Source organism: Galeopterus variegatus, unplaced genomic scaffold, assembly GCF_000696425.1.
Source record: "Galeopterus variegatus unplaced genomic scaffold, G_variegatus-3.0.2 Scaffold2708, whole genome shotgun sequence".
Classification (NCBI taxonomy): domain Eukaryota; kingdom Metazoa; phylum Chordata; class Mammalia; order Dermoptera; family Cynocephalidae; genus Galeopterus; species Galeopterus variegatus.
The window spans coordinates 250,027-260,939 of NW_007728819.1; the positions used below are offsets into that span (position 1 = coordinate 250,027).

Consider the following 10,913-nt stretch of genomic DNA (forward strand, 5'->3'; position numbering starts at 1 on the left):
AGTGGCGCACTATCCAGTGCGCCACTGGGCCGGCCCCTACCAGATTTTTTCTAATATTTCATGTTCCATGAAACATTTTCCATCAAAATATTGCATTTAAAAATAAAACAGGATATTTTCTGCATATAAATTTTATTCTTTCCTGTCCTTTCTTGCTTTACAACCATTTTTTTTTATAGAGAAAGCAGTATCACACTGTACTTGAAATGAATCAACAATAGGTATAATGTATCTAGCATTTAACATCTTCCAGAGATGTGCTAACTTCTTCACCAGAAGTGTCATATTTAGTCCTCCCACAGTAGCTCTGTGAAGTATGTACTGGTGTTACCCCCCATTTGCAGATGGGGCAACCAGACCGAGAAAGTTCAAGAGACCCATCCACGGTTGCACAGCTGTTTTGACCTGGGCTTCAGACCTCACAAGCCTGACTTAAGAGCTCACTGTCTCATCTACCTCCCTATAGTGTCTCTTACACATGGTACCAGGAAAGTATAGCAGATCTCTTCACAGCAGATGTCTAGCATCAGAGCATCAGCATAGTTCATGCTAAGACTCAATTGTCAGGCAGTTCTTATGTGGATTATATTTAATGTTAATAAATTACCCCATGATATCACTACTAATGCACTTGAGTTTCCCATAACAGCCTGTGAGAAATATTTTATTCATCCAATATATTTTCTATCAACAATTGTTTCCTTTAATAATTCCTCTAATCATCAGGGATGAGGGCGAAAAAGATGCCAATCAGCCATTTTTAATACCTTGTGTCTTCAAGTGAGAATTTTCGAAGTCTTGCTTCTATCTTCTATGTGGCAGAGCAGGAGAAATTCCACATAGTTTGCTTCTTGAGATGACTCAAGGCAAACCCTGTCTTTTTTGCCTCTAAACTCAGTCCCATTTGGTATCAAATACCTTTTAAAATTAACTCAAGTATACAGTCTAGTCTCTTTTAAAAAGATTTAGAGATTTAATAACAGCAAATGACTATGGTTCATTCATGTGCGATTCTTTTCTTGCTTTCTTTTAAAGATAGTGTTTTTAGAAGAAGCATCTGAGCAAGAAAAACTGGCCAAACAGTGGTGCTTCAAGCCGTGCGAAGTGAGAGAGCTGAGCCACCAGTAAGTCGCTGCCAACCTCTTCCCTTTCGCTGGGTGCAAATGACAGACAGAGAGACTTTTTAAACAATTTGTTGATTTAAAATTTTAATTGATTTTTAAATTAGTTCATTATTTTAAAGGGGGAGGTGGGACAAGAAGCTGAAGAATGGGAACTTTGAGAAGTAGAGGCTGCCATCGTTCATTTATTTCTTTAGCAAATATTTGTGTGTCTACTATGTGCAGGACTAGGATCTGGAGGTGAAAAAGATCTTCAGAGTCCTGTCCTCATAGGGTTACAGCCCATGGAGACACAGACAGTAAGCAGATCCATGAGCATGACAGGGGTAGATTGTGATGTCTTCTATAAAGGAAGGAAATGGGGGTGGGGAGGGGTAGGATAAACCATCGGGGAGTGGGGAGAGAAGAGAATTTGGGGAGCAATTTTGCTGACAGCGTGGTTAGGGAACACCTGTGTCCAGAAGTTCATTTACTGCTTTTGGCGGTCTTTAATATTTATATAAAACTTGTTTCCTGTGATTGGCTCACGGTCTTCATAGCCTGGTTGATTTGTTTTATAGAAATGGTAGTACTAACGGGCCGGCCCGGTGGTGCACTGCTATAGTGCGCCGCTTGGGAAGCGCGGTGGCGCTCCCGCCGAGGGTTCGGATCACACATACAGACCGGTTCCCGCTCACTGGCTGAGCGAGGTGCGGGGGCGGTGCCGAGGGTTGCGATCCCGTTGCCGGTCCCGGTCCGGTGCGGGGGCGACACTGAGGGTTGCGATCCGTTGCTGGACACGGAAAAAGAAAAAAAAAAAAAAGAAATGGTAGTACTTTTTTTTAAGCTCAAATATTTTATTTTGTTTCAGCCAACTAAGTTCCAAGGTCAATAAAAGTGGGACCATTTTTATTCTGAAAGCACTTTCATAACTTGGGAATTGACCTTAGGGCAAGGTAAGCAGAGAGCCATTGAACAACTAGGAATTAGAAGACATGGTTTGAATCCTCACAGAACAGCTTTGTAGCTGTTAGATGTAAAGCAAGCCACTTTCCTTCTTTGAGCTCATCTCAGCTATTAAGGTTGTCTCTGGTCACAGTCCAGAGAGACAGGGTGACTGTAATGTTTCGAGGTCCTTGCAGAAATAGTCACATCTCCTACCTCCTTCCCTCTCCTGCTGCCTTGCTACAGGCTTGGAAGTATGTGGGCAAATGGGCGTGAAAATTAATACAGTAACTTCTGGTGTTACTGTCTCCTTCCTCTTGCTAGATTTTCCTAAGAATCCACTTTGAGGAACAGCTGACATTTTTAGCCACCTGCTTTGTGCCTTTGTGTTGGAGGATTACAAGAATGCTTGGAAGTCAGGGGATGGAGGTTGGGAGGAGAGGAGGGGGTGGGGGAAGGGGTGGGTGATGGGAAGGGGGACTGAGCATATCTGTGGGTCTTTGCATCCTTTTGTCCCTCTTTATGAGGCTAATTTTGGAGTTAAATCCATCAACAATTCAGACTCTGGAATCCTTGTAAGCACTGCACCCAGAGAAGTGGTAAAGTAAGACATAATTTAAATTTTAGTGCAAGATGAAAGTCTTTGAAGAAAAATCATATTTAAAATGCAAAATAACTCTTATTATCAAATCTACAAGTTATGTGCTGTTGAATTTCTTTAAGTCATGTTTCAAATACCATAGAAGATGATGTGTCTGACAGTCTTTTTAATAGACTTGTCCAATACCCAGTGTATCTACAGGTATATCTCAGCACAATGTGGATTTTTAAAAAAGGAAAATTATGACTGGAGTAGTATGGGCAGTGCTGTGGTAGGAGTGGATCACTTTGAAGCCATGGACCCTAGACAGGTTTGCAGAGCCAGGATTAGGGTGTGGGAAGTGAGGCATTGACCATGGGCACAACATTTAAAAGTGGCAGATAGGGCAAAAAACTCAGTAATCAAGATAAATAACACTTTATTGCAATATTTAAAAAATTAATGCAAAAATCTATGATGAACAAATTACCAAATTTTAAATAAAGACAGACTGTTGTTTGTTTTACAGCCTTGCATTTTTTCTGCAATAGAATAGTTCTTTTCAAATAGCGTGGGGTTCCCAGGCCCATGGAGCCACCACATCCTGGGCAGGGCAGGTTGATGAGGGTGACGATGCTGTGTGAACAGATTGGACCACACAGGCCTTTAGTCGTGTGTTTTGATTGTAGAGCTTTTAGTAATGTTTTCCACTTGATTAAAAGATGGGTGGATGTTCTGATGAGTGTACATGGGGTGTTATTATTCTTTCTCCTTAGGTTATGATATGGCTTGGCCAACACTGCAGGTTTGGAATATGAAGTTGATGGTTTTTATCTGGGCAAGTTGAGATTTTCTAAGGGAATTATTATGGTGATTAAGTAAAGTGGAAAGAGGAAAGCTGAAAACAGAGGGAGAATGGAGAGCTTTTTCACCTGCTGCTGCTGCAGCCTCTAGACCTCTTCTCTGCTTTGCCTGAGGCTTGGCTTTTGACAGCTATGATTTAGCTCTAAGTGATGTCGTAAGTGGAGAACTGAGTTCTAATCCTGGCTGGGCCACCAACAAATTGCAAGTCTGAAAATGAGCCTGCCATTTCCAAGCTTCCTTTTGCTCTCCCTGTAAACACAGAGAGAGTAGGTAGGCTCTGTAACCTCTATTTTCACGTGCAGCTATCACATTCCATGGTTCTGCAATAAATCTGTAATAAATCCTTGGCTATAACCTCAGTTATGTGAATGTTTCTATTAATAAGCATTGCACAATGCTTCATATTTCCTGAAAAGGATCATAGCTTTTCTGGGTGAAAGTCACACTTCTAATGCAATAAGTCCCTGTTCTTCTGCTGCCTTTGAAGACTTTGTACCCCGAGTCATCTCCTTCACTCTTCCATCTCTGCTACCTGATGAACATGTTTGGGTTTTCCCTACGTGAAAAACAAAAAATGACTTGCCCTCTTCCATATCCTGACTTTCACTACCAAATATTTTTAAAGGGAACAGCTCAGTGCATTCTCTAACACCCATTGCTCATATTCCTCACTCTCTCCTCGGCACCTAGGACGGTGACTACAACACACTAGAGACTTGGTAAGCACTTTTTAAGTGAAGAACTAAATCCCTCTAAAATCGGTGTCCCCCAATCATTGCACTGGGGTCTCAGGGCCTTTCCTGAGCATCCTTAACTGGCACAGTTTTTGCACTGGTCACCGCTCTGCCCCTTCTTGAAACTCTCCCTTCATTGCTGTCCTTGACACCTCTCTGTCCTGGGTTCCCTGCATCCTCCTGACAACACCTCTGCCGAGACTGATCATGACCTCTTTTCCTCCATCTTACTCCTTAAGTGGAGGGCGCTGCTCAAGGTTCAGTCCCGTTCTTTCTTCCACAGAACTCTCTGGCACCACCAACTTTTCTAGGGTTATCTACTTAGAGAAAACTCTCATATCTGAATCCCATCATTAACTCTTGCATGACCTCCTTTTTTTTTTTTTTTGCTGTCCTTTCTTTTTTTAATTTTATATATTTATTTTTTAAAATTTAATTTATCAGTGTACGATGTAGTTGATTTTTGTGTCCCTCTACCAGTTCCTCTTTCCCCCTTCCCTCTTCTCCCTCCTCCTTGCATGACCTCTTATCCCACATCTCCAATTACTTCTTGGACACCTGCAAGTTCACTTTGACACTGGGCTTAGTATGACACCATCCCTCCCAATGGACTTTCCTTCTGAATTCTTTGTACTTTGTGTCATAATGTTCAGCCTGATCAAAAACTTACTCTTTTTAACTCATTCTTCCCCTTTGCTTCCTAGAGCTAATAAAAGATCAAGTTCTTTCACTTAAGCAGTGGGGAAGATGAAGGTATTTATGCACTTTCCTCTGCAGCTTACTGAGAACAGTGAGAAGTTCCATATGAAAGAATCTTTTTTTAATTTTTTATATTTTTTTTTTAAAATTTAATTTATCAGTGTACGATGTAGTTGATTTTTGTGTCCCTCTACCAGTTCCTCTTTCCCCCTTCCCTCTTCTCCCTCCTCCTTGCATGACCTCTTATCCCACATCTCCAATTACTTCTTGGACACCTGCAAGTTCACTTTGACACTGGGCTTAGTATGACACCATCCCTCCCAATGGACTTTCCTTCTGAATTCTTTGTACTTTGTGTCATAATGTTCAGCCTGATCAAAAACTTACTCTTTTTAACTCATTCTTCCCCTTTGCTTCCTAGAGCTAATAAAAGATCAAGTTCTTTCACTTATATTCATTCTTTCCCTCTCTGTCCCCATCTCCATGATCTTTATTCAGAAACCTCACACGTGGGAGATTGCAGGAGTCTCCCAACACATGCACGCCACCACCAGATTCATCACCTTAAACCCGAGTTCAGTATGTCACAACCTGCCAAGGAAAACAAAGAACAATAAAGCAAATGTCCTCATGATCCCCTCCCTCTTGGCTACAGAATAACAAATGCATGTTAATCTACTAGATTGAGCATTCAAGACCCTTTAAAAAAGAACTTTTTGTAGTTTTTTTAGGAAAATTTTTTATATAGTGAAATGCATCAGTCTTACATACATCATTTGATTAAGTTTTGACAAAATATGTATACCCATGTAACCAATACACTCATCAAGATATAAAACATTTCTATCATCCTGGAAAGTTCCCTTGAGTCCCATCCAGTCACTCTCTGGCTCCTGATAGGCAGTCACGGTTTAATTCTTATCACATAGGTGACTTTTGCCTGTTTTTGAACGTCATGTAAGTGGAATAACTCAGTATGTACTATCTGTGTCTGTTTACTTCCATTCAACATAATTTTTTTTGAAATTTATTCATATTGTTGTGTTTATCAGTAGTTCATCTTCTAAAATTGCTGAATAGTTCTATATGCACCCGTATGTCAGTTTGTCTGTCCGTTTTCCTGGGGTGGATATTTAGATGGTTTCCAGTTTGAGGCTCATGTGAATGAAGCTCCTGTCACCATCCTTGCGTATCCTCTCTGTATATTTTTGTTTTATTTTGCTTGGGTAAGTGAATGTCGAGGAATGAAATTGCTAAGACCCACGTGCTCACGCTCACCCCTAATGTCCTCAGCTAGTTCATAGGCTTTGAGGATGAGAAGATACCTTATCTCTCTTTGGACTCCCCACAAGGCTTAGCGAAATTTCTTACACATCATAGATACTTGGGAAATATGATTTGATTGAACAATCCAGCAGCACGCAGAAGTCACACTGCCATTCCATTTTATGGACAAAAGCCCCAGGGACTGCTGCATCCTGGAGAGGTCAGTGACCAGCCCCCGAGAGGAGTCCCCATTCTATTGTCCCTCTCCATGTGCTCCTCACATAGGCCCACTTAGTGCTGCCTTCTCACCACACTTACAAGTTGTCACTAATTCTTCATTTCCATAGTGAATTAACAATCTTGTCACATGGAGCATAGTGACCAAGAGCACTGATCCTACAAACTGCCTGTGTGTGAATCTCAGCTCCAAAGCTGATGAATTGATTACTTTTGTCCAAGCTACTTAAATTTCCTGAGTTTAGCTCACTTACCCTTCTGTAAATGAGGGTAGCAATACTCTCATGCTTCGNGCTCAGTGCATTCTCTAACACCCATTGCTCATATTCCTCACTCTCTCCTCGGCACCTAGGATGGTGACTACAACACACTAGAGACTTGGTAAGCACTTTTTAAGTGAAGAACTAAATCCCTCTGAAATCAGTGTCCCCCAATCATTGCACTGGGGTCTCAGGGCCTTTCCTGAGCATCCTTAACTGGCACAGTTTTTGCACTGGTCACCGCTCTGCTCCTTCTTGAAACTCTCCCTTCATTGCGGTCCTTGACACCTCTCTGTCCTGGGTTCTCTGTATCCTCCTGACAACACCTCTGCGGAGACTGATCATGACCTCTTTTCCTCCATCTTACTCCTTAAGTGGAGGGCGCTGCTCAAGGTTCAGTCCCGTTCTTTCTTCCACAGAACTCTCTGGCACCACCAACTTTTCTAGGGTTATCTACTTAGAGAAAACTCTCATATCTGAATCCCATCATTAACTCTTGCATGACCTCCTTTTTTTTTTTTTTTGCTGTCCTTTCTTTTTTTAATTTTATATATTTATTTTTTAAAATTTAATTTATCAGTGTACGATGTAGTTGATTTTTGTGTCCCTCTACCAGTTCCTCTTTCCCCCTTCCCTCTTCTCCCTCCTCCTTGCATGACCTCTTATCCCACATCTCCAATTACTTCTTGGACACCTGCAAGTTCACTTTGACACTGGGCTTAGTATGACACCATCCCTCCCAATGGACTTTCCTTCTGAATTCTTTGTACTTTGTGTCATAATGTTCAGCCTGATCAAAAACTTACTCTTTTTAACTCATTCTTCCCCTTTGCTTCCTAGAAGCAGTGGGGAAGATGAAGGTATTTATGCACTTTCCTCTGCAGCTTACTGAGAACAGTGAGAAGTTCCATATGAAAGAATCTTTTTTTAATTTTTTATATTTTTTTTTTAAAATTTAATTTATCAGTGTACGATGTAGTTGATTTTTGTGTCCCTCTACCAGTTCCTCTTTCCCCCTTCCCTCTTCTCCCTCCTCCTTGCATGACCTCTTATCCCACATCTCCAATTACTTCTTGGACACCTGCAAGTTCACTTTGACACTGGGCTTAGTATGACACCATCCCTCCCAATGGACTTTCCTTCTGAATTCTTTGTACTTTGTGTCATAATGTTCAGCCTGATCAAAAACTTACTCTTTTTAACTCATTCTTCCCCTTTGCTTCCTAGAGCTAATAAAAGATCAAGTTCTTTCACTTATATTCATTCTTTCCCTCTCTGTCCCCATCTCCATGATCTTTATTCAGAAACCTCACACGTGGGAGATTGCAGGAGTCTCCCAACACATGCACGCCACCACCAGATTCATCACCTTAAACCCGAGTTCAGTATGTCACAACCTGCCAAGGAAAACAAAGAACAATAAAGCAAATGTCCTCATGATCCCCTCCCTCTTGGCTACAGAATAACAAATGCATGTTAATCTACTAGATTGAGCATTCAAGACCCTTTAAAAAAGAACTTTTTGTAGTTTTTTTAGGAAAATTTTTTATATAGTGAAATGCATCAGTCTTACATACATCATTTGATTAAGTTTTGACAAAATATGTATACCCATGTAACCAATACACTCATCAAGATATAAAACATTTCTATCATCCTGGAAAGTTCCCTTGAGTCCCATCCAGTCACTCTCTGGCTCCTGATAGGCAGTCACGGTTTAATTCTTATCACATAGGTGACTTTTGCCTGTTTTTGAACGTCATGTAAGTGGAATAACTCAGTATGTACTATCTGTGTCTGTTTACTTCCATTCAACATAATTTTTTTTGAAATTTATTCATATTGTTGTGTTTATCAGTAGTTCATCTTCTAAAATTGCTGAATAGTTCTATATGCACCCGTATGTCAGTTTGTCTGTCCGTTTTCCTGGGGTGGATATTTAGATGGTTTCCAGTTTGAGGCTCATGTGAATGAAGCTCCTGTCACCATCCTTGCGTATCCTCTCTGTATATTTTTGTTTTATTTTGCTTGGGTAAGTGAATGTCGAGGAATGAAATTGCTAAGACCCACGTGCTCACGCTCACCCCTAATGTCCTCAGCTAGTTCATAGGCTTTGAGGATGAGAAGATACCTTATCTCTCTTTGGACTCCCCACAAGGCTTAGCGAAGTTTCTTACACATCCTAGATACTTGGGAAATAGGATTTGATTGAACAATCCAGCGGCACGCAGAAGTCACACTGCCATTCCATTTTATGGACAAAAGCCCCAGGGACTGCTGCATCCTGGAGAGGTCAGTGACCAGCCCCCGAGAGGAGTCCCCATTCTATTGTCCCTCTCCATGTGCTCCTCACATAGACCCACTTAGTGCTGCCTTCTCACCACACTTACAACTTGTCACTAATTCTTCATTTCCATAGTAAATTAACAATCCTGTCACATGGAGCATAGTGACCAAGAGCACTGAGCCTACAAACTGCCTGCGTGTGAATCTCAGCTCCAAAGCTGATGAGTTAATGATTACTTTTGTCCAAGCTACTTAACTTTCCTGAGTTTAGCTCACTTACCCTTCTGTAAATGAGGGTAGCAATACTCTCATGCTTCGTAAGTTTGTTGGGAGCATTACATCATGATCATCACTGACACTGATTGATACTTTCCTTTTTCTAGGCACACTAACTCAATCCTCACAAGAGTCCTATGATGCTACTACTATCTCCATTTTACATAAGGGGAAACTGAGTCACAGAGAGGTTAAATAACATGCTGAATATCCCACTGCCAGTTTATGGTGGGGCCTGACTTCAAATCCAGGCAGTCTGAGTCCAGACTGTCTACACTTAACCCCTACAGTAAACTGCCTCATGCATGTAGAGTGCCGTGCCTAGTGGCTGGTACATGGACATATTTGGTAAACGTTAGCTGCTGTCACCATCATCATCATCATCATCACCACCACTCCTAAGATAAAGCATTTAGGGCTATTCATGACTTCATTTGTCTTACATTTAGGTGGCATGTATATGTTTGATTTGGTAGCATAAGGAATTCTTTGTGATGTCAAGTTTTGAGTTTCTTATGTGATTTAATATTTACGCGGGTGGTAGTGGTGGTAGTGCATACCATCTTTTAGCAAATGTATGTTTGGAAGAGGTTAGGCCATAGTAATTAGTGAACTGGATTAGCTCTTTAGAAAAGCTTTAAGTGTCTGTTAGCATCGGGCTGCTTCAGTTCTGTGGGTAGTGCCTCTAAAAACTTTAAAAACATGTTTCTAGGACTTTCTATTATAAGAATTAATAAAATATGCATATTAATTGGTGGATCAGGGTAGCAGCAGGAGTGATCAGAGCATCCTGAGAATGGTTGTCATAGCATTGCAACTTCCTCTTCACCTGACCATTTACACCACTGTCCGTTCATGCTCCTGTCCCCTAGGTCGCCTGTCCCTAACCAGCCTGTCTCTATCCAGTTTGTCCTTGCTGTTTCGATTCCAGAACTCAGCCCCAACATCCCACAGGAAAGGCCTAGATTTCTGTAGTTCGCGAAGATCAAGCTGACCACTGAGTCCAAAATGGCAGCCACTCTGTTTTTCTTCTTCAGTCACCCTCAGTGACCTGTGGATGCATTCTTCCGCACAGCTCTAGAAGTTTTGAGGACCTCTTTTCCCACTTTTGCTGTCTGTCCTACGATCCTAGGTTCCCTCCTTCCTGGTGCTATGACTGCTTTGCTTCTGCTCAGTGCTGTGTTTTTTCCTCCCTCATCGTTCTTGCTTACACCTACACCACCATTCCCACTTAGGAGCTGCATCTCTCCTAGAAGAGCTTCATTTTTATTTCCTGACCACCAAATGACAGGCGACTTTACAGTTGTCTGATTGCATCAGCTATAAATCATTCTTATTTCCTGACCTCTAAATAATAGGAGAATTTACAGTTGTCTGATTACATCAGCTGTAAACCTGTGTGGGGTAAACAATTAAGTCATTGCTGAGAAAAATATGATTTAAAGATACGGAAAATAACTAAAGATTATTAAATATCCTTCTTCTTATCTCCATTTCCAGTGAGTTCTTCATGCCTGGGCTGGTTGATACACACATCCATGCCCCTCAGTACTACTTTGCTGGAAGTAACGTAGACCTGCCACTTTTGGAGTGGCTCACCAAGTACACATTTCCGACAGAACAAAGATTCCAGAGCATTGACTTTGCTGAAGAAGTGTATACCAGA

General features: G+C 41.4%; 1 long non-coding RNA gene across 1 annotated transcript in view; it reads left to right on the forward strand.

Annotated features, from left to right (window-relative positions):
• LOC103598674 overlaps positions 1-10,913 on the forward strand; it is a 51,317-nt gene extending 40,404 nt beyond the window's left edge. Inside the window, exons 2-3 of the long non-coding RNA XR_551218.1 lie at positions 1,036-1,124; positions 10,748-10,913. This is a non-coding gene — a long non-coding RNA (uncharacterized LOC103598674). The remainder of the gene's footprint in view (positions 1-1,035; positions 1,125-10,747) is intronic.